We start from the raw sequence: 25,739 nt of genomic DNA on the forward strand, positions 1-25,739 counted from the left end.
CTGCAAATGGTCTCCAAGTAGCCAAACATAAACATTTCCAGTCAGTGATCGGTTCAGTTCGAGTAGGAGTAGATCTTATCATCTGGGTATATTGGGGGCGACTGTGGGTCGTTGGGCGCATTTTGTTTGGTGTTTCAGCATAAACAATTACTGGTCTTCACGGCTTTCATACGCCTCCCAGCGTCTACGGAAAACGTCGGTTTGTTTACCACAAACAAAACAGTTTTTAAATCGCAATTTTACAAGCCTCTTCGATAGAGCGGTCCCAAATTATTCAAACGCGTTAATCATTTTATCGATCTGTATTAACAAGGAACAGTAAACAACGAAGGACAATGTGTACTATAGAAGCGACAGAGTAGAGCTACTGCATGGCGTTATCAGTCAGCGTCAGAAGCGGTGCTGTCGCGGCTGGAATAGTGATTATTCTTCGTGTTTTACTGTTTCTGTTCATACACATCGATGGAACGAACACCGCGCTAGACTAATTTGGGACCTCTCTGCCGAACTGGCACACAAAATTCCACGTTAAGAATCATACTCTTTGTAATGGGAAACAAACGCTTTCCAGCGACCATGAGAGACGTAATGAGCAGTATATCTTTAGACCGACAGCAGCTACATGTTGCAAAAATAAAACTGCAAATATCTGCCGAAACACTAGAGATTGTGCTCCTGACGACTCTTTGGAGAGAAACCATTTGTAGAGAATAAAAGCTGTCCTATCACTTTCCTGGGCACTCCTGACAATACTCTTGTCTCTGATGAACATCCGTCGTCGAGTACAAAGTATTGGCTTCTATTACTTAAGAAGTCTTCGAACCAGAATGCTCGGACCTTCATCAACGGTTTGCAATAAGGCAAAAGAAAGAGGCAAAGAGGTAAGATCGGGATTCGTCCGATAATACTATAGATCTACAGTCAGCTACTGTCCAAGTTTCGTTCTGTTTGGCCCATTCAAGATATGCAGCCTCATGAGCTGCCGTGGGCGATGACCTTCTGCGAAGTACTAATCGCAAAGCTCTGAAAGTGGTTGAGGTGGACCTGCATCCACTGACAGCAACAACTCAGTTCTGGTTCGAAACGAGTTGTCACTGAGAAGGGGTGTGGATTGTCTACAGTCTCTGGTCGTTAGGACCGAGCAGTCCTGGACGCTTCGGTACGGAGCCGCGCGACTGCTACGGTCGCAGGTTCGAATACTGCCTCTGGCATGGATGTGTGTGATGCCCTTGGGATAGTTGGGTTTGGGTAGTTGTAGGTTTGGGGGTCGGGCATTTAAGTAGTTCTAATTTTGAGGGACCGATGACCTCTCAGATGTTGGGTCCTGCCTCGGGCATGGGTGTGTGTGATGTTGTAGGTTTGGGGGTCGGGCATTTAAGTAGTTCTAATTTTGAGGGACCGATGGCCTCTCAGATGTTAGGTCCTGCCTCGGGCATGGGCCTGTGTGATGACAGCAACAACTCAGTTCTAGTTCGAAACGAGTTGTCACTGAGAAGGGGTGTGGATTGTCTACAGTCTCTGGTCGTTAGGAAGTTTTCACGACCAGCGTTCCCATACAGCCGATGTGACCGAGCGGTCCTGGACGCTTCGGTACGGAGCCGCGCGACTGCTACGGTCGCAGGTTCGAATACTGCCTCTGACATGGATGTGTGTGATGCCCTTGGGATAGTTGGGTTTGGGTAGTTGTAGGTTTGGGGGTCGGGCATTTAAGTAGTTCTAATTTTGAGGGACTGATGACCTCTCAGATGTTGGGTCCTGCCTCGGGCATGGGTGTGTGTGATGTTGTAGGTTTGGGGGTCGGGCATTTAAGTAGTTCTAATTTTGAGGGACCGATGGCCTCTCAGATGTTAGGTCCTGCCTCGGGCATGGGGCTGTGTGATGTCCTTGGGATAGTTGGGTTTGGGTACTTTAATTTTGGGGCACCGATGACCTCTCAGATCCATAGTGCTCAGAGCCATTTGAACCATTTTCCCTCCCATACAGTTTTAACCGACTGCGAGTGGCACACTGCTCCCTGTAGACAAGTTCGGACGTCCGCGTTGACACACCGCCGAGTTAGGCAACTACAGTCACGGTATCGTCATGGGCACGTTCAATAGCAGTAGCTCCTTTCCGCCATTCCGTACAACCGACGCACACGTCTACGTCACGGCAGTGCCTTGTACTGCGACAGCTGTGAAGGTTCGCATGACCACCTGATACCAGTTACAAAACATCTACATTGCTTCAATGCGAAAAATATATCCTCTTAAGGGGGCGACTAACATTTTGTCCTCTTATATTCAACATATATCTCGACGCAAAAATAATCGTCAGAAATATTGGTGCCGGAAACCTTTTGGAGACTGTAATAAGTACGGTTGGTTTCAGAACGAGAAGTTGGAACTTTTACTCTACTGGCCATTAAAATTTCTACACCACGAAGATGACGTGCTACATACGCGACATTTAACCGACAGGAGGAAGATGATGTGATACGTAAATGATTAGCTTTTCAGAGCATTCAGACAAGGTTGGCCCTGGTGACGACACCTACAACGTGCTGACATGAGGAAAGTTTCCAACCGATTTCTCATACACAAACAGCAGATGGCCGGCGTTGCCTGGTGAAACGTTGTGATGCCTCGTGCAAGCAGGAGAAATGCGTACCATGACGTTTCCGACTTCGATGAAGGTCGGATTGTAGCCTATCGCGAATGCGGTTTATCCTATCGCGACATTGCTGCTCGCCCTGGTCGAGATTCAATGACTGTTAGCAGAACGTGGAATCGGTGGGTTCAGGAGGATAATACGGAACGCCGTGCTGGATGCCCACTGCCTCGTATCACTAGCAGTCGAGATGACAGGCATCTTATCCACATGGCTCTAACGGATCGTGCAGCCACGTCTCGATCCCTGAGTCAACAGAGGGGGCGTTTGCAAGACAACAACCATCTGCACGAACAGTTCGACGACGTTTACAGCAGCGTCGGCTATCAGCTCGGTGACCATGGCTGCGGTTACCCTTGATGTTGCATCACAGACAGTAGCGCCGCCGATGGTGTATCAGCGAAGAACCTGGATGCACGAATGGCAAAACGTCATTTTTTCGAATGTATCCAGGTTCTGTTTACAGCATCATGATGGTCGTATCGTGATTGGCGACATCGCGGTGAACGCACATTGGAAGCGTGTATTCGTCATGGCCATACTAGGGTATCACCGGGCGTGATGGTATGGGGTGCCACTGGTTACACGTCTCGGTCACGTCTTGCTCGCATTGACGGCACTTTGAACAGTGGACGTTACATGTCAGATGTGTTAGGACCCGTGGCTCTACCCTTCATCCGATCCCTGCGAAACCCTACATTTCAGCAGGATAATGCACGACCTCATGTTGCAGGTCCTGTACGGGCCTTTCTGGATACAGAAAATGTTCGACTGCTGACCTGGCCAGAACATTCTCCAGATCTCTCACCAATTGAAAACGTCTGGTCAGTGGTGGCCGAGCAACTGGCTCGTCACAATACGCCAGTCACTACTCTTGATGAACTGTGGTATCGTGTTGGAGCTGCATGGGCAGCTGTAGCTGTACACGCCATCCAAGCTCTGTTTGACTCAATGCCCAGGCGTATCAAGGCCGTTATTACGGCCAGAGGTGGTTGTTCTGGGTACTGATTTCTCAGGATCTATGCACACAAATTACGTGAAAATGTAATCACATCTCAGTTGTAGTATAATATATTTGTCCAATGAATACCCGTTTATCATCTGCATTTCTATTTGGTGTAGCAATTTTAATGGCCAGTAGTGTATTTAGTGACGCAGAGAAGGCGTTACCGCAACGCAGGGGCTATAACGTACAGCGATTCTGCGTGCTGCGCATGCGTCTGGTCCAGCCTGATGACTTGTTGACGTGCAGCCGACCGGCAGGGACCCCCGAGGGCAGGTTTTTCCGCGCGCTGCAGCCGACACAGCTGTGCGCCGCCGCGTGTGCGCGCACGTCGCAGCGCCTTGTCCGACAACGGGGTACAAGGCATAAAAGCGCAGCCTCGCCTCAGCCCCGCGCGGCGCGGCCGTTCGGTACATTTTAATGGCAGGCCTGACCAGCCTGGCCCACCTCGGAATCCGCGCCGTAACTCACGCGCGGCGATAAATGTGCAGCGCGCGGGTTGCGGATAATTTATAATTTGGTTGCAGCGAGCGCTGCGCGCCAGGCTGTACGTTAAACGCGGTACACTCGCGGCTCACGCACCGAGACCAGCTCAGACAGACGCGTCTGTCGCACCTTCGACACAGCGGGAGCCGGCAGCTCCGTCACGGTCCCGCCGTCAGCAAAACTGTAGCCTCGTCGTCGTCAGCATAGAGCAGTGGGGCCTTTTCTGATTCGCGCGAAGAACTTTCTTCTAGAGATTTCAGCGTTGTAGCCGCTGGTTAGCCTTCGGCTCTTGAAGAGGCTCAGAATTTGACATATTTGTAAGAAGGAACACGTGCCAGATTTCGTGTACAAGCGTTTACTTTACAAGATCTTTAGTATGTATCGTGATTTTAACACCTCTTTAGTGACGACTCTAAGCAGAGACACTCCCCTGGCTGTTCAGTCATTTTCTCAGACCACATTTTCAGTATTCACCTTCGCAATATATATTGTATACACTGTGTTTCAGGAGAAAAAGTAAACAGCAGATGGTAGTACAGACAGATTCGAATAAAACATCATTGTTGTTGGTGTTGTGGTCTTCAGTCCTGAGACTGGTTTGATGCAGCTCTCCATGATACTCTAACCTGTGCAAGCTTCTTCATCTCCCAGTACATACCGCAAGGCCGGCCGGAGTGGCCGAGAGGTTCTAGGCGCTTCAGTCTGGAACCGTGCTACTGCTACCGTCGCAGGTTCGAATCCTGCCTCGGGCATGACTGTGTGTGATGTCCTTGGGATAGTTAGGTTTATTTAGTTCTAAGTTCTGGGGGACTGATGACCTCAGCAGTTAAGTCCCATAGCGCTCAGAGCCATTTTGAACCTACCGCAACCTATATCCTTCTGAAGCGGCTCAGTGTATTCATTTCTTGGTCTCCCTCTAAGATTTTTACCCTCCACGCTGCCCTCCAATACAAAGTTGGTGATCCCTTGATGCCTTAGAACATGTCCTACCAACCGATCCCTTCTCCTAATCAAGTTGTGCCACAAACTCCTCTTCTCCCCAATTCTATTCAATACCTCCCAATTAATTATGTGATCTACCCATCTAATATTCAGCATTCTTCTGTAGCATCACATTTCGAAAGCTTCTATTCTCTTCTTGTCTAAACTATTTATCGTCCACGTTTCACTTCCATACATGGCTATACTCCATACAAATACTTTCAGAAACGACTTCCTGAAACTCAAATCTATGCTCAGTGCTAACAATTTTCTATTCTTCAGAAACACTTTCCTTGCCGTTGCCAGTCTATATTTTATATCCTTCCTACTTCGACAATCATCAGTTATTTCGCTACCCAAATAGCAAAACGCCTTTACTACTTTAAGTGTCTCATTTCCTAATCTAATTCCCTCATCAAAACCCAACTTAATTCGACTACATTCCATTATCCTCGTTTTGCTTTTGTCGATGTTCATCTTATATCCTCCTTTTAAGACACTGTCCATTCCATTCAACTGCTCTTCCAAGTCCTTTGCTGTCTCTGACAATTACAATGTCATCGGCGAACCTCAAAGTTTTTATTTCTTCTCCATGAATTTTAATACGTACTCCGAATTTTTCTTTTGTTTCCTTTACTGCTTGCTCAATATACAGATCGAATACCATTGGGGACAGGCTACAACCCTGTCTCACTCCCTTCCCAGCCACTGTTTCTCTTTCATGTACCTCGACTCTAACAACTGCCATCTGGTTTCTGTACAAATTGTAAGTAGCCTTTCGCTCCCTGGATTTTACCCATGCCGCCTCCAGAATTTGAAAGAGAGTATTCCAGTCAACATTGTTAAAAGCTTTCTCTAAGTCTACAAATGACAGAAACGTAGGTTTGCCTTTCCTTAATCTATTTTCTACGTTAAGTCGTAGGGTCAGTATTGCCTCACGTGTTCCAATATTTCTACGGAATCCAAGCTGTTCTTCCCGAGGTCGGCTTCTACCAGTTTTTCCATTCGTCTCTAAAGAATTCACGTTAGTATTTTGTAGCTGTGACTTATTAAACTGATAGTTCGGTAATTTTTTCATCTGTCAACACCTGCTTTCTTTGGGGATTGGAATTATTATATTCTTCTTGAAGTCTGAGGTTATTTCGCCTGTCTCATACATCTTGCTCACCAGATGGTAAAGTTTTGTCAGGACTGGCTGTCAGTAATTCTAATGGAACGTTGTCTACTCGACTCAGGTCTTTCAGTGTTCTGTCAAACTCTTCACGCAGTATCATATCTCCCATTTCATCTTCATCTACATCCTTTTCCATTTCCATAATATTGTCTTCAAGTACATCACCTTTGTATAAACACTCTATATACTCCTTGCACCTTTTTGCTTTCCCTTCTTTGTGTATAATACGATTTCAGTTCTTAATGGTTACAGAGATGCAACTCAAAACGTAACCGAAACAAATACTCACGGGAGGCACTAAGCAAAGACAGTGATTTAGTTCAAAACTGGTTTTCAAAAATTCCCCCTCCGACTTCATTGCACTTTTAAATTTTCTTGAAAACACTATGAAAGCTCTTCTGAGGTTCTTGCATTCCTTTATGAGGGGCAGACTTATTTTTAGTCAGAAAATTAATTCATCTCTTGTACTTAGTTTTTTACCTTGGTGGCCAAGAAAAGCGACTACTTCTAGCAAACCATCTTACGGTGAACGTTAAATATAGTTTATGTGCCACCTGGAGACGAGAATGTTTAATGACTCCATCTTGCTGGAGGAAAATACTCGTACTTGCAGCTAAAGCATCTTCCACCGATCATGTTACAAGCTCGTTTTCAAGAAAGTCTAAATAATGGGATAAGACGATGCGGTAAAAAAAGCCAGGCCCAGTCAACTGCTTGTCTATCACACCACACCACACATTTACAGTCAAACTTTAAAATATGTCTCCGAAACGGTATGTGGATTTTCGTTGGGCCACCGATGTCAGTTACTAGTGTTATTGACAGCGTCTCGAGTGAATATGGCTTCATCAGAAAACAGTATCACTCGGCGATTTGCGATAAGCTAACGACAAAATTCTGATCCTCTACCTTCAACCCGTTCTCGAACTTTTGGATCCACTATAGATGATTATCACGGCGACCGTGCTTGTTTAATGTCCGTCATGTACTTGTATGTGCCACACCGATACTTGTAGAAGTTCTGTGTATGCTTGTTGAAGGACTATTTTCTGCACGCTGAATATTCTACTCTACTTTATCCACACCCTGATAGTTTGAAGGTTCAGATGCTGGGCACAGCACCAATCTCACTCAGTTTAGTGAAAACATTGGAATCTGGTACTCTGCGATTTGGAAGTCATCTGCAGTATTCTCCACAAGCAGCAACAAAACCGTTACAGAAATACCCCATCGCCATTCTCAGCATAAATATTACGTGTTGTAAGGTTAAACGGTACCTTGTAATTAGCCAACAGATCACAAGGGCAATCATAGTTGTAAACCTCAGTTATCTAAATTCTAGCTCAACTTCACAACTTTTACTTCAAAAGAAAAATGACATTTGATACATTAAACTGTAGAAACTAAGGCGCCAACACGTGAAATGAAAACTTGTCTCTGTGACCTAAAAACAAATTGACATTAATTGCATGAAACGTTTTATTGGTATTTGTTTTCTGTACCAACTTGTAGAAAACATCCTGAACACTGCAGGTATGCATGCAACCTTCATGGCACTAGAGATGAGACCTCTTAAATATTTCTCATCGGGACCAATTATTTTAGTGACCAACAAACAACACAGGAAATTTATAGCGGAGAAAAGGATATAATGATTACAACATACGCTATGCATCATTCTGAAGAGTACGAGGCACACGGGAATCTGGGGAAAATAAAAAGTGGACCTAGCAACCAAGCAGTCCTGCAGGAAACAAAGAAACACAATGTGCCACTCCCCTGCGGGCTCTCAACTCGCTGTTAAGTTAGAGAGCTTTACATCTGTGGAAGGATGAGTGGCTTGCTATGCAAGACTATAACTCTGGCAGTTGAAGCTATATGTCACCCTAACATACTATGGCACCCTGTCACGCATTTAAAAAAAAATTATATTTTTGTTTGTGTGCGGGAACAAATTTTAGTAAGCGTGCGTTCTGTTCTGAATGTGGACGAGATGAGTGTGGTGTCAGACTTTAACGTGTTACAGAGTTACTGACTCATGATTTTAGAATAAAGTGCTGAGCCATTCACCTTACGATTTTTTTACTTTTTCTTATCTTACTACTGCATTTCTCTTCTTTAGAGAAAGTTTCAGAAGTAACAGTAATAGTTGGTTTCGTATTTCAGTTTGTGTCTGTGTATGTGTGTGTGTGTGTGTGTGTGTGTGTCTGTGTGTGCGCGTGTTGGTGAACACGCATGTATTTTAAGAGTGCGACAGGCCTATAAATTAATATCCACGCCAAACACACATGCATTTTCTAAAGGTGGTCGGCTTTTCATAATCGTCAATGAGCCACGAGGCCATGTGGAATTCGCACGAAGGATAGCCTTTCAGAGCTGGATGTGACTGTTTTTAAGTTTTCCACCAGTGTCGGGGATGATCTACGACTTGGCTCCTACAAAGTCCCAGAATTATTTTGGACGTTTCGAATTAAAAGAATGATAACGCTGCAGGATGAAGTGCCCCTAACCCGCTTCCGAAATGAGCGACGTCCTCTAATGAATGACTTATTACTATGGAGAGACGATCCCCCAGTCCGTAATACCTGTGCCGTGCAAATCACTGTACGCCATATTTTACATTTCATTTTTTATTGCGACGAGAAGGCGGAAGTTAATCTATTTTTACCGATGACGAGACGAGTTTAGTGGAGGTTTCAGAGTTTTGTTATATCTCTGGACTCCAGCCTAAGCTTTTAAGCTGGAGGTTTTAGCCTTTTTCTGACTTACTGGCTAATTCTCTTTATTCCAGTGATGTGCAGCTCTCTGCTGTATTATTTTAATCCTTTCCTCTTCTTTTTTTTCTTTTTCGTGTCAGTTCTCGCTCTAACAACGTGTGTGATGTCCATAGTTTGCGCGCGCGCGCGCGTCTGCGCGTGTGTGTGTGTATGTGTGTTCTCGTGCATGTTTTTAGGGCTTATTTACGTTTTTCCTTGTGGTTACAGTTTTTAATAATTCTGGACCCATTATCCCCACCCGTCTCATCTTACATCAGTACGGTCGCTAACAACTTTCCTGTCGTGCTTGCTTTCTATCTACCACCCTTCGCCTCATCTCTTAAGGTATTATTGCACGGTCCCTAATTTATTGTCTATTATGCCCCCAAACCAACATACCATTAACTGTTGTGAACAGTGGTTCCATTCGCAGCACGTAATAATATTTACTACATGGTATAACTACCCAGTACGAGCGTAATCTGAAATGAATTCGTAAAACAACTTCGAGACAATACAAAATGTGAATATGGATGTTCCACTGTGGACTGAACCCTGCTCTCTACAACGGAATTCCGACGATGGAAATTTGTGCCGGGCCGGGACTCGAACCCGGATTTTCGGTTTATCGCGAGCGGTCGCCTTACCATCTAGCTGTCCGAGCACTACTCACGGACCAAAACTTTCACGTGTCGTCAACCCTGTGTCCACAACTTGTACTCGTACATCCATTACATACATTCGCGGTCAGGAGAACACGTTTTACGTAAAAGCCGCTTGCAGATTTTTCTTTCTCTCTCTCTCTCTCTCTTTTCGTCTCAGAGTAGCACTAGCAACCTACGTCCTCAGTTATTTGCTGGATAAATACAATATTCCAGTGCCTCTGTTATTTGGAATTACCATGCTATGTTCCTCATGCATGCAAGTCTGACGGAACTGAAATTGCGGCCACTACAGTCATGCTCTGACAGCCATATAGTAAGGCGACCGCTTGCGATAAGCACAAATGCGGTTTCTAGTCCCGGTCCGAGACAAATTTTCATTGTCGTCGTTCCATTCTAAAGATCATGGGTGTACATATTTGCGACTGTGAATATATTTAGTGTAAAACCATTTTGTCAGTTCGTGTTTTATTCAAAGTGTTGTCTGTACATTATTTTAGTCTTATTATATTTTCTGACCAGTTCAAAATTTCAATGGTCTTCCATTCGATGTTGATGTACTATAGACAAGCAGTTAATTGTCGCCAGTAAAATAAAGGCAGTTCATTTGCGTGACGTCGAAATGTCAAGTCAGGAAACACAGTGATCTGAATCGGTTATTATACATTTAATAGTACTGATCGCAATACAAACTAATAATAACTACAACTGACAAAAAAATCGCAACACCAAAACATAATTGATGTAGAGTGATGAAATTTCGGGAAAACATTTGTCAAGGTTACATATTTAAGTAGTTAACATTGCAAGATCACAATTTAATGTAGGAGCAAGAGAAGCAATTGCAAATGTGAATTGCTGGTACATTAATAACCGCTGCAAAAGCTAGAATGTTAAACGCAAGCATGCAGACGTGCTTTCATTGTGTTTTACAGGTGTCGGATGCCAGTTTGCGGGATGGAGTTCCATCCCTGTTGCATTTCGTCGGTCAATCAGAGACGGTGAACGCTGTTGTGGATGAAGCTGCAATTGTCATCCTGTAATGTCTCGTATGTGCTCGACTGGAGGCAGATCTGGTGATCGAGAAGCCAAAGGCAACATGTCGGCACTCTATAAGGCATCTTGACTTACAGTAGCGGCAAGTGAGCGAGAGTTATCTTGTTGGAAAACACCCAGTGCTGTGCATGAATGGGAGCAAAACAGGTCGAATCGCTAGACTGACAAGCAGCCGGCCGCGGTGGTCGTGCGGTTCTAGGCGCTCCAGTCCGGAGCCGCGCTGCTGCTACGGTCGCAGGTTCGAATCCTGCCTCGGGCATGGGTGTGTGTGATGTCCTTAGGTTAGTTAGGTTTAAGTAGTTCTAAGTTCTAGGGGACTGATGACCACAGCAGTTGAGTCCCATAGTGCTCAGAGCCATTTGAACTGACAAGCAGTGCTGTAGTCCGCTTGTGTGAAATAACGACGTGAGTGCTCCTGCCGTCAAAGGAAATCGCACAACGGATCGTAACTCGAGGTGTAGGTCCAGTGTACCTGGCAACAGGTTAGTCGAAGTCTCGCAACAGGCTTACTTGTAACCAACGCAGGACCATCACTGCCATCAGCTTTCACCAGAAAACATAACAGGCTTCCGCCGTGCCCTCTAATGACGTCTCGCTCGACACCACTGAAGTCGCAAATGGTGATGGTCTGGGAGTCAATGAAATGCACATTAAGTCCGTCTGGCTCGGAGCTATCCTCGAAGTAACCGATTTGTAGCACTGCGTTGTGCCACTGGGGCGCGCACTGTTGCTCGAATTGCAGCTGCAGATGCAGTACGAAGCGCCAGAGCCATACTCCAAACACAGTTGTCTTTCCCCTCGCTAGTATCACGTGAACGTCCAGAGCCCCGTCTTCTTGCAGCTGTACATTCTCGTGACCACTGCTGCCAGCAATTATGTACAGTGGTTACATTCCTCCAAAGTTTTTCTGCTGTATCTCGTAGCCCTATTGCACGATCCCATTCAAGCTCAGTGAGGTGTCAATAATGGCTTGCGGTTCTAGGTGCTTCAGTCTGGAAGCGCGCGACCGCTACGGTCGCAGGTTCGAATCCTGCCTCGAGCATGGATGTGTGTGATGTCCTTAGATTGGTTATGTTTAAGTAGGTCCAAGTTCTAGGGGACTGATGACCTAAGATGTTAAGTCCCATAGTGCTCAGAGCCATCTTTTGAATAATGGCGTCTTTGCGGCATTAAACGCATTCCTGACTAAAATGAAGTCATCACATCTGATCTCAAAGGTAATTAACGCTCGCGACCGTTACAGCGTGTATTAAAAGCAAAACTGACTTTCATTCTCATAGCGGCTCACGTCATAGTGGCGCTACAAACACCAATCCTATGCGACTAGCGCGAAATTTGAATAGACATCATATTTCAGCTGTAAAAACACGCCTATCAACTTCCGTTTATGTGGCACACCTTCTTGGTGCTGCGATTTTTGTTTTGTCAGTGCATCCACTATTGGACTGGATTGCTATCAAGACTATTAAAGTTTATAATCAAGGTTACTCAGGTGCCTTTTCAAAAAAATGGTCCAAATGGCTCTGAGCATTATGGGACTAAACATCTGTGGTCATCAGTCCCCTAGAACTGAGAACTACTTAAACTTAACTAACCTAAGGACATCACACACGTCCATGCCCGAAGCAGGATTCGAACCTGCGAACGTAGCAGTCACGCGGTTCCGGACTGAGCGCCTAGAACCACGAGACCACCGCGGCCGGCAGGTGCCTTTTATTGATATATCTACTCCAATTTACTATTTGAAGTATATGAAAGATTCGAAATGATTTCTACGCATTGACATCGTCGTGATGCTCTGTTGACAGCCAGCTAAAGCCCTGACGACGTGTTTCGACATGTATATGGTCGAAATCGTGTGGCATTGATGGCCGCCGAGATGCAAGTATTACTTCAGGTGACGCCACATTGGGCGACTGGCGTGACGGTGGTGTTGAAAGGATGATGAGGACAACACAACATCCAGTCCGCGATAGGAGAAAATCTCCAACCCGGCGGGTAATCGAACTCGAGTCCGCTGCATGGTAGGCAAACACCTAACCACTTAGCTAGGCAGGCAGATGTGCTGTCGAGAAAACCAGGCTGTAAGAGTCGACGGAATTCGTCTTTTAATTTTTCATGATTCCTCCGTCCCTCTGCCCAGATAAAGGATTACAGCAAATTTAATAAGTGCGTGACGTACAAAATATGTGTGATACCTTGAGTGACGAAACTGCTAAGGTCATCGGTCCCTAAGCCTACACACTACTTAATCTAACTTAAACTAACTTACGCTAAGGACAACACACACAACCATGCCCGAGGGAGGATTCGAACCTCCAACGGGGGTAACCGCCCGGACCGTGACAAGACGCATCGACCGCGCTGCTAAACCGCGCGGCTTGTGACGTATAAACCTAATGTTGTTGTGCCAGGAATTGATTCACATACGCAAGTGTCTGTCAGAGCGCAACTTGAGCAGCATCACGCAGGAAGAGATGAGCGTCCCCTCGAACGTGGGCGTGAGACACAACGGCAGCGGGAGACGGACAGCTGCCCAGCAGCTGCCGCTTATTTGCACTGCGATACCCGCGGCACGCCACGCCACGCCACGCCACTCCAAGTGGCGCCACCGTATCGCGAGTCTGCACCACGTGCTGCCAAGGCGGCAGCCGTTATTCGGGCCGCACCTCAGGCCGAATTCTGCACAGACAGCGAGTCTTCCGATACCACCCGGTCCAGCAGTGACCTGAACAGAGAGAGATGCTAAAGCGTGGACTGGGGAACACATTTATTAACACATAACCACCAAATCACAAGTACCGACAACAGCATGGAAATTTGACATACAGCAAACAATAAGCAGTACCTTGAAGAGCAGAAAAAAGTTGCAATTTATACAGCCAAAAGAAAAGAGCCTCACAAGAAACTTAACGAACAGAATCAATTTTCCCATGAGCCTTACTTTAATGTTTACGATGACGCGTTCCATAGATGTGCGATGCCTGATGTTGTTCCTCATTCCGTGGACATCAGTGTCTACATCGTGTTAGCTGTACGTGATTGAAGGTCGGCGGCACAGACTGCAGGTTGCATTGGCACACTACTGCGTCGGTCGTCAATCAACCTGCTATTTTCTCAGACCATTATCTGTTAACGCCTTCGTTAATCTGTAGTAATTGTTTGCTAAAGGCTATATATATATTTAGTAATATTTCTTATTTCTACCCATTTTTTAACCTATAGGAAAATGACGTTAAATTCTTACCATTTTTATTTTGACAGTTGGAGAATTCAAGCTAAGCAAGTTAGATGGGCTTGTTAACTTTGTACTGTGTTTTAAAAAATATATACAAGAACGAAAATACGTTCAATGTACGGTGACGTTGTTTATTACATTTGTTTTCCATATTCTGTAACGCACCATACTTGCTGAAATGTATTACATTAACGTGTCTTTCAATTCTTAATTGCCGGCCGCTGTCACCGAGTGGTTCTAGGCGCTTCCGTCCGGAACCGCGCAGGTTCGGATCCTGCCTCGGGCATGGATGTGTGTGGTGTCCTTAGGTTAGTTAGGTTTAAGCAGTTCTATGTCTAGGGGACTGATGACCTCAGATGTCAAGTCCCATAGTGCTTAGAGCCATTTGAACCATTTTTTGAATTCTTAATTTTTATTATCACTTTTATTTTATTCCATGAGGGAGGAATCGCTTTTGCATTATTTTAATGTACTGGTCTATGAATTGCGCACACGTTACGTGACTCTAGAAAACTATTTTTCACCTTCATATTATTGCATTTTACGTTAGTTTTAGATTTTACTGATACACTGCGCTTCGCAGCGTCACGTGTGTCTTGGATCGTATTATTTTACTGTTATTTGAACAACCTTTGTGTGCGGTAGTTTTAATATTGCACTTTTGTAAATATTATTATTATTGCCTTTCTACTGATTCCAACTTGATTCCAACCTAAGATGATCTGCAGTACAGATGTAAACCAGTTGTCAGTAATAAAAGTTGTGATCCAGACTGAGTTTGTATACTTTTAATAACGGATAGAGTTGCCTTTGCAGTGCTTTTCTGAGATTCTAAGAAAACTTACTGTATGTTACTATTCAGCCGTTCTCGCTGTGAGTGTTATCAGAGAAACGCATATATATATATATATATATATATATATATATATTCAGCCATTCTCGCTTTGTATGTGACATGTTATAACTGTGCGCTGGGCCAGCATTTCAATTCTCCTTGCTTTGAAAGCGAACTCCGACGCTGCTAGGGTGACGAGGATCAGTAACTCCCTCCTCCCTTCGCCCAAATACGATTACTGAAGGTATATGTATGGGGGGCGGGGGATGCGGGAGGGAGTTACTGGTACTCGTCACCCTAACCGCACCGGAGTACGCTTTCAATACAAGGAGGATTGAAATGCTGATTCAGCGCACAGTTACAACATGTCACATACAAAGCGAGAATGGCATTCACGTTTCTCAGGTAACACTCACAGCTTGGTCCCGAAAATGGCAAGGAATTCTGGTGGTTAAACTCTGCGTTTAATTCAACATACTTTTCATTTGCTTTCGCGTGCACCTGTGACGTCCTCCAAGAGGACATTCCCAGCCTTTTAATAAGGGCTCCTAGTAATATACCCAAGACGATTCCTGATTCTGCGGGTAGGACTGGCAAAACATAGGAAGCTGAATAAAGGAGGACAGAAATCAAAAGACTGTCCAATAAGAGAAAAAGTGAAAAAGTGGGCCCATAAACACTAAATTTCCTGAACAGGAGTCAAAGGGACTGAAAGAAATATTATTCCCGACATGTACAAGCTCACATAGCCATAGTAAGAGAGTTGTGTTCATAATCGCATTGTAATTGTTGTGGTCCTTAGAGACTGGTTTGATGGAGCTCTCCATGCTGCTCTACCCTGTGCAAACTTCTTCATCTGCGAGTAACTATGCAACCTACATCCTTTTGAATCTGTTTAGTGTATTCTTTCCTAGGTCTCCCTTTACGATTGTTACCCTCTGCACTTCCCTCCAATACTAAATTGACGATCCATTGATGTCTCAGAACGTGTCCTACCAACCGATTCATTCATCCAGTCAAGTTTTGCCACAAATTCCTCTTCTCCTCAATTCTACTCAGTACCACCTCATTAGTCACGTGATCTACCATGAAATCTTTAGCAGTCTTCTTTAGCACCACATTTCGAAAGCTTCTATTCTCTTATTGTCTAAACTATTTATCGTCCAGGTTTCACTTCCATACATGGCTACACTCCATACAAATGCTTTAAAAAATGACTTCCTGACGCTTAAATCTATACTCGATGTCAACAGATTTCTCTTTTTCAGAAACGCTTTCCTTGCCATTGCCAGTCTGTATTTTATAACCTCTCTACTTCGACTATCATCAGTTATTTTGCTCATCAAATAGCAAAACTCATCTACTACTTTAAGTGTTTCATTACCTAATCTAATTCCCTCAGCATCATCTGATTTAATTCGACTACATTCCATTATCCTCGTTTCTCTTTTGTTGATGTTTATGTTATATGCTCCTTTCACGACACTCTCCATTGCGTCAACTGCTTTTCCAGGTACTTTGCTGTCTCTGACAGAAATGCTATGTCGTCGGGAAACCTCAAAGATTTTTTTTTTCCTTCTCCATGTATTTTAATTCCTACTCTAATTTTTTCTTTTGTTTCTTCTTCTGCCTGCTCAATATACAGGTTGAATAACATCGGAGATCGGCTGCAACTCTGTCTCACTCCCTTCTCAGCCACTTCTTCCCTTTCGTGCCCCTCGACTCTTATGACTGCCATCTGGTTTCCGTATAAATTGTGAACAGCCTTTCGCTCCCTGTATTTTACTCCTTCCACCTTCAGAATTTGAAAGAGAGTATTCCAGTCAACATTGTCAAAAGCTTTCTGTAGGTCTACAAATGCTAGAAACCTAGGTTTGTCTTTCCTTAATCTATTGTCTAAGATATTTCTTAGGGTCAGTATTGCCTCACGTGTTCCAACATTTCTAAGAAATCAAAAGTGATCTTCACCGAGGTTCGCTTCTACCAGTTTTTCCATTCGTCTGTAAAGAATTTGTGTTAGTATTTTGCAACCGTGATTTATTAAATTGACAGTTCGGTACTTTTCACACATGTCAATACTTGCTTTCTTGGGATTGGAATTATTACATTCTTCTTGAAGTCTGAGGGTATTTCACCTGTCTCATGCATCTTGTTCACCAAATGGCAGAGTTTTGTCTGGGCTGGCTCTCCCAAGGCTATCAGTAGTTCTAATGGAATGTTATTCTCACGGCCTTGCTTCGACTTAGGTCTTTTAGTGCTCTGTCAAACTCTTCACGCATTATCATATCTCCCATTTCATCTTCGTCTATGTCGATTTCCATAATATTGCCCTCAACTACATGGCCGTTATATAGACCCCTCTATGTACTCCTTACAACTTTCTGCCTTCCCTTCTTTGCATAGAACTGGGTAACTGTACAGCCTTGTGTACGTGGAAGTGACATGGTGTGCATTTATTTGGGAAATATTAATCTGGTTTGGAAGAATATGTAGTCAAAACTTAATAGGAGCCAGGAACTGTTAAAGAAAGTAGATGGAAGAGAAGACTTCGGAAGTGTTTTGCTGAATGGAGTCGATTTTGGGTCTGTAGAAACGCGAATCAGTGGGATACATCGTTAAGGAAATGGCAGACTGTTCCCTTATTAAGGAAGACCTACAATAGTAGTTTAGATTGCGAATCTAGACTGTGTGAGAGGAAGAAAGACAGTTAGTATAAGGACCAGGCAAAATGCGTGGAATGTGATAAAGGTGTATCGAACGGCATTAGTTTGTAAACTGTGAACTTCAGAACTCTGGTATGGGTGAACGGAAGATGCAAAGTATTAATAATAACTGGTTTCCACATATTTTTATAATCACCAGACTCATCGTCGGGAACGACGACAAAGAATACAATTTTTATATATTTTCAAAATATAAAAGAGTTCCAAGAAAACGTGCGGTATCAGTACAACAAAGGCTTTGTGTAACGGTGCTTCTAGAGAGACACACAAATTGCTGTAGTGTTTCTTACGCATGTGCAGTTAACAATCCGTCACTGAAGAGCGAAGTCTGTATTTCCGACCAACATTACATAATTTGTAATCTTTGCTTTATTCTCTCAAGATATCCTTTTACCACGATAAACCTCAGTAACTAGTATAAATGTGACGTTATATAATCTAGAATGTTGCAAGACCATTGTTTCTTCGGAAGGTGGCTAACTCACAGGCTCAAACGAGATGCAATACGTACAAGAGACGAAATTCATTAACATATTTCGGCTTATTATCTAGCGGATTAATGAGTAATGTATGTCACTATAAATTTGGAGCTGGAAGCCGTATACAACCCCCAAATTCCCCAGTCATGACTGTTTATCTGAAACTCCGCAGTGCTAATCCATGAGAACTATGAGCGCAAGCATTATGTCAGTGATCGATACGTAAGGGAGCATCGGTCTGTTTCGTGACCAGGACTCCTAAGGAGCAATGACTACGGGAACAGTGATTACTGTCTGATTAATCGCATTGCGAAGTCCAGCATGACAACGGACGTTTCACTTCTGGAGAGAAAGAGGATTGCTTGACTGTGACACATTCCAATATGATGGAGGCAGACTCCAGGTTTGCGTAGTAATTAGCACTGACTGACAAGCGAAACATCATGTTTCACGAATCAGTTTCCCCAATTACAAGCTATTTCACTTCTTACGTCATGTATATACTAATAACGAAGCAGCTACATTAATTATTATTGCCTAAGTTTTTAATTTATCTGCATATGAGTTTTTGGGAAAGATTCATCCTGTTTCACAAAACTATACCTTCTTCATTATTGAAGGTAGCAATTTGCGTTGTATTTTAACTTATGCACCGGACTAAAAAGTTATATCTTTTACGTATATGCGCATACACCCTTGGGGCTCTTTCTACAAATACGATTAGGATCAATGACTTTTTTAACTTTCACAGATGTGCAAAGTACCCTGTACCAGAATCACGACAAACAGAGAGTTGCTGTCAAATTGGTATCATACTAGCGTGCCTGGAGTTACTTCATTTATTGCTTTTGCTATGATTCATCGCAGTTCATCCAAAGTTATTGGAAGCTGAGGCATGTATATGAAATATGTCACAAACTAACACAAAAAATTCACATACAGTGAGACCAGGCGATTTTGGATGGCAACGGTGTAGTGCGAGTCCGTACGCCTCTCTAAAATGTAGGAGGTGCAATGCCGTACTCTCGACGAAAATTACGCCGCATAGTTGTAGCTGAATATCACCTGTTGAAACAGAGAACGAAAAACGCCTCTTGTTGTGTATTATCACCGGCTCGACACAAACTGAGCAGTCCAACGCTCGAGGAAGCCAGCTGCACGTGGAAAACACCTACCGGCAGCTATATCAACTGGAAAGCTATTAACTGGTGCCAAGACAAGCTTTTAGTTTCTATGAGTAAGGCAAACTTTACTCCAAGTTGTATCCATGTAGAACAAGAGAAGGCTTCAATCTTTGTCAAAAGTGTGGTACATTTTTTACATATGGAAATAAGAAAATGTTGCATAGTTCCCATTCTAGTGAAAGCCTTTCAATTAGTCGTCACTTTAGCGACTTCCTCGCCATGTCCGCTGTTCATTTTGTTCAGCTTCTTGTTGGGCTTCTCGAGACTCAGAGGACCCCTTTGAAGAACCTTCATAACTAAAAAAATTGATACGATCAACGCTGATCAAACGTCGAAGCAGTAATATTAATCCCTGGACATTGGAAGTCGCCCGTGTGAACGAAGTACTATTATTTGACTGTACCTGATACACTTGAATGATTTGATAATTGTACAGTTCTGGCATTTTCCAGTATTAGAAGCTAACTCAAATTGCCATCATGGAAAATTCTTGAAGGCGTAATTCTCTGTTAAATGTTAGGCGCTTCGAAACCTGAGCGTCAGACATAAGAATGTACAGAGAGTGTTCATAGTAAATAATACACTCCAGTATAGCGGATCTGTAGGTGTAGTTTGCTTCTTTGACGCTACAGACAATTTAACACTTGTGTTCATTGAACTGACAACTGTACTAACATAGGCAATCTTTATGAGCTGAGAGTTGTATTTCTATAGACAGACGACGTATTCAATTTTTTGGGTCGAAAAGTCGATCTACATGTAAGTAATGAAATAACTATGCGTTTAGTGCTTGTTATGATCAGGCACTTAGTTTCAAAATTTTCTGTACATGGTCCCACAGATTATGTTTGACCATGACTTTTGGAACCGCGCAACATTTAATAAATAATTGTGCGATCAAGAATTTTCCATAACAGTAATTTGTGTCAAACCTGAATGGTTGCCGACCTCTACTATGACAGAATCCTGGATCGGGTACTTACTAATTGAGGTTCGTTCCCGTGCCTTATTTATAACTTACAAAACCACTGTAGTTTTAATTGTTTAGCTCTTCTAGTAAATGACAACTTTGTACTACTTATTCAGTCCCAATTTGCCTTCTAAGCTGTTCACAAATGTAAAAACAAATGAAATCTTTTTATGTTACGTCAAATTGTAGTAACATGCAGCTCACTTCAAAAACTAGAAGTTACCGTTGTTTCCGAAATTAACCCCATTCAAACACTTTTGTAGACAGTCGGCCGGATGTTATGGTGATACGTTTATAATTTAATTTCTAGCCCCCTTTCCTTTTCAATGAGCATAGCTGTGTCGTTTGTGGTCAGATTCCGTAGAATACTGTCACAAGGGTTGATCTACCACAATGTCTCAAAACTGGAGACGTTTGTACATCAGAGACGATCTTGACAACTATTTTGCGCTCACCTCGTCGTTTCCTCCTCATAGTTTCACTCTTTAAATGCTAGATTGTTTTTCAGAAACCATATAATTACTTCAGAAAATTTGGGTTTTCAAAATGTGGAAACGTGTTCCAAGGTACAATATGGTCGCATACCTTGCAACAAATACTCTATGGAAATTTAAAAACGATTCAACGGAGAAAATCTTCTCAACACTGTATGTAATCAATGGTTTCATTCATTACTATTGTGCTACACACCAGTAAACAGTAAGTGGACTAAATAAACAGAAATATTATGCAAAATACGTTACATTTTTAAATAGAAGGTATTGAAAAATAACGAATTTTTCCGGTTTCAAAAGACGTTAAGTTTTTAATATACTAAAGGAACTCAGTTCATTTGCAAATTATCACACGTTCCGTGGTAAAAGATTTTCCGTTTCGTAGTACAAGGTGGGGCACGGCCGAAGAAGGATGGCTGAACTGTCCACACGTTATATAAATAGTGTAAAAATATTTAGCATTTTACCACAAAACTCTATACCTGGAGAATAACAATATATGCCAAATATCTTTAATATATTTTACAACAATTAACTGTGAAGAGCCGGCCGAAGTGGCCGTGCGGTTAAAGGCGCTGCAGTCTGGAACCGCAAGACCGCTACGGTCGCAGGTTCGAATCCTGCCTCGGGCATGGATGTTTGTGATGTCCTTAGGTTAGTTAGGTTTAACTAGTTCTAAGTTCTAGGGGACTAATGACCTCAGCAGTTGAGTCCCATAGTGCTCAGAGCCGTTTGAACCATTTTTGAACTGTGAAGAACGCGCAACATTCACAAATGTTGCCCAGAACTCTTTCACTTCATGTCCAACAACAACAGAAACTTAAACAAATGCAAGAAAACTGCTTATGGAGGCCTCTAGTTCGGATTCCCTAGAGTGATTCTAAAATCAGTCACTAGATTGAAGTACAACAAATCCTCTACATTCAATAATTCCCCTAGTATAGAGAACATATTGAGCACCTGCTTAAGCGATATCTCACAAATGAAGTTTGTATCTAATAGCGCACAGAACACTTTAGGAGTTCTGCTCTATCATTGTTTACTGAATTTTGTTCTAGCAAAGAGCTTGCAGTAGAAGGGATGCGCTTCATAGTAACGACGGTAAATAAGTGCTCGTAACTCTCAATGAATGAATTTTGCAGCACATGTTTACTGAAGCTTTTTATCTTATTTTGGCCCATACTACCATCTCTCAAAATGTTGGATACTTTTTTCAACAGTCTTTATTTTTGCTTTTATAGTGTACTATGAATGGCGGTCGAGATAGTCTGCTAGAGTAGTACTGACTTGCTTCTGTTACATACCAGGTGTTTTGTGAAAAACAGGTGGCGAAACAACGTGCGACAACACATGTTGTGAACGCTTTGTTAGTCATATACCACCCATGAACAATGATTCCTGAAAATTCAGTGTACGGGCTAAACTGACAACTATTAAAGACGAGTCCTGAGATTACATGCAGAAGATATGAAAATAATACGAGACAAAATATCTTTGATCCAAGATGTGAACAAGACACCTGTATCTTGACATTTTTCACACGTGTAAAGCAGAGCCAGATGAGTGCAAGGGAAGTCACTGGTTTGGATGACAAGTGAACTCTTAAGGATTCGTTCAGGACACCCGAATCACTTTAGTGGATGAGTCCAACTGATACAATTGTAAAGGAGGAATAAATTTCTTCTAGTGACAGTGCAGCATAAAAATGTTGGCCAATAAGAGGTACATTAAAAATTAGTTGCAAATGATGGCGTAGAGGTATTACTTTGTACACACTATTTTCATTGCCCGTCATTGGAACCTGAAATTTATTACATAACTACGCTGCATCATACACTACTCGCCATTAAAATTGCTACACCACGAAGATGACGTGCTACAGACACGAAATTTAACCGATAGGAAGAAGATGCTGTGATATGCAAATGATTAGCTTTTCAGCGCATTCACACAAGGTTGGCGCCGGTGGCGACACCTACAACGTGCTGATATAAGGAAAGTATCCAACTGATTTCTCATACAAAAATAGCAGTAGACCGGCATTGTCTGGTGAATCGTTGTTGTGACGCCCCCTGTAAGGAGGAGAAATGCGTACCATCATGTTTCTGACTTTGATAAAGGTCGGATTGTAGTCTATCGCGATTGCGGATTATCGTGTCGCGACATTGCTGCCAACGTTGGTCGAGATCCAATGACTGTTAGCAGAATATGGAATCGGTGACTTCAGGAGGGTAATACGGAACGCCGTGCTGGATCCCAACGGCCTCGAATCACTAGCAGTCGAGATGAAAGGCATCTTATCTGCATGGCTGTAACGCATAGTGCAGCCACGTCTCGATCCCTGGGTCAACAGATCGGGACGTTTGCAAGACAACAACCATCTGCACGAACAGTTCTACGACCTTTGCAGCAGCATGGACTATCAGCTCGGTGACCATGGCTGCGGTTACCATTGACGCTGCATCACAGACAGGAGCGCCTACGGTGGTGTGCTCAACGACGAACCTGGGTGCACGAATGGCAAAACGTAATTTTCTCGGATAAATCCAGGTTCTGTTTACAGCATCATGATGGTCGCATCCCTGTTTGGCGACATCGCGGTGAACGCACATTGGAAGCGTGTATTCGTCATCGCCATACTGGCGTATCACCTGGCATGGTGGTATGGGATGCCATTGGTTCCACGTCTCGGTCACCTCTTGTTCGCATTGACGGAACTTTGAACAGTGTACGTTACATTTCAGATGTGTTACGACCCGTGGCTCTACCCTTTATTCGATCCCTGCGAAACCCTTCGTTTCAGCAGGATAATGCACGATCGCAATTTGCAGGTCCTGTACGGGCCTTTCTGGATACAGAAAATGTTCGACTGCTGTCCTGGCCAGCACATTCTCCAATTCTCTCACCAATTGAAAACGTCTTGTCAACGATGGCCGAGCAACTGGCTCGTCACAATACGCCAGTCACTACTCTTGATGAACTGTGGTATCGTGTTGAAGCTGCATGGGCAGCTGTACCTGTACGCGCCATCCAAGCTCTGTTTGACTCAATGCCCTGGCGTATCAAGGCCGTTATTACGGCGAGAGATGGTTGTTCTGGGTACTTATTTCTCAGGATCTATGCACCCAAAGTGCGTGAAAATGTAATCACATGTCAGTTCTAGTATATTCATTTGTCCAATGAATACCCGTTTATCATTTGCATTTATTCTTGGTGTTAAAATGTTAATGGCCAGAAGTGTATGTTAACAAGCCTTTATAAACAGTCACTAGACAGATATACATACGAATGCCTTTCGATTAATCAAGTATTGTGTAAGCATATATTATTGCCTCACGCTCTGTTTCAGGTGATTAACTGCGGTGGACGTGGGAGGAAGGCGGGAGGCAGAGCCCGACTTCGGGCCACGCGCTCAAGGAGGATCGGCCCGGCTTTCTCCGCAGATCAATCGGCGACCAATCACCGCAAAGGTTACGGCTCGCCGATTAGGAACAGCCGGTTCCATTCGCTCTGCCCAAACGCCTCCGCTCGATCGTACCGCTGACCCCTCTGCTGTCGTGCGCCCAGACGTAATTACGGTTTCGTAACGAGGCGATTTCACGTTATCGGTGTGAACGTAACGTACCAGTCACAGTCGCTACCGTTCGCAGAAGTTTCCTAAATTTTTTCTCTGTTGCGGAGGAAAGAGGGCGCTGGCAACAGGAAAGGACAAGAACGGTTACAGCACAACACCTCGTCATCTCCGATGTCGTTAGAAACGGGCCATGGACATGGCTGGAAAAGGGCATGGAATAGGTTGTTAAAGGAATGATGGCGCCATTCAGTCAAAGTGACTTAGACACACGTAGAAGGATGTAAATTAGTAAGCCCAGTCTGGAGTTTGAAGGCCACTTCTTTCGGACTCGAGTCTGCTGCCTCTATCACTGCGCCCCCGCGTTCCATTCTACTGTGAGCTGCACAGGCGGCGCTGTATATAAGACACCCAATCAAAATTATAGGAAGAGCATGTTGAAACCTCTGCTCTGCTGTAAAGGCTGGAGAGCTACATGTAATAAGCTCACCAGACAAGGTACATATCAACCGCTACAAAAATCACACTGATGGCTTTAAAGCTATGTAGACCCCGGACAACTGATACCAGGCTGTCATGAGATCCTGCACCATAGATGTGAGCCATGGCTGTGAAATGTTATGAATGTGCCAGCACTGTATGGGGTCTTCGAAGTACGACTAATAGACGGAGAGACGTGACGGAATGGACGGGTCCACGGACTACTTGAAGTCATGTAATACAGTCTGACAACAGTGGTCCTAAAATCATTATCAGCAGTACTGGAGACCAGTTTGCCGTCTTTTCAATGACAGTTGGTTGAAAACCCGAAAGAAATGGTTCTAGTCAACCAATGCAGCAGGTTCATCTCAATCAGTTTTCGAGTGAAATTTGTGAAGGAAGTTGACTAAAATGGGTATTTGGAATCGGGTGCCAAGCAGAAGACCTTGCTCACAGTGCCACATACACTGAGGTGACCAGTCATTGGATAGCGATCTGAACACATAAAGATGGTGGTAGTATCGCGAATGCAGGGCATAAAAGGGTAGTAAATGGCCGGAGCATGTGATACATGTGGAAAGGTGTTCGACGTGATTATGGCTGCGCGATGGGAATTAACAGACTTCGAATGCGGACATAACATTTCAGAAATCGTTAGGGAATGCAATCTTCCAAGATCCACAGTGTCAACAGTGAGTGAAAAATACCAAATTTCAGGCAGTACCTCTCACTGTGGACAACGCAGTGGTCGATGGCCTTCACTTAACTATCGAGGGCAGCGGCGTTTGGGTATTGTCAGTGCTAACAGACAGGCAACATTGTGTGAAATAACCGCGGAAATCAGTGTGGGACGCACGGCGAAAGTGTTCGTTAAGACAGTGCTGCAAAATTTGGCATCAGTCCACTAAGGCAGCAGACGGCTCACGCAGGTGACTTTGCTAACTTCCTGCAGCGACTCTCCTGCTCTCGTGATCATATCGGTTGCACATTGAACGATT

Source organism: Schistocerca cancellata, chromosome 6 (genome assembly GCF_023864275.1).
Source record: "Schistocerca cancellata isolate TAMUIC-IGC-003103 chromosome 6, iqSchCanc2.1, whole genome shotgun sequence".
NCBI lineage: Eukaryota > Metazoa > Arthropoda > Insecta > Orthoptera > Acrididae > Schistocerca > Schistocerca cancellata.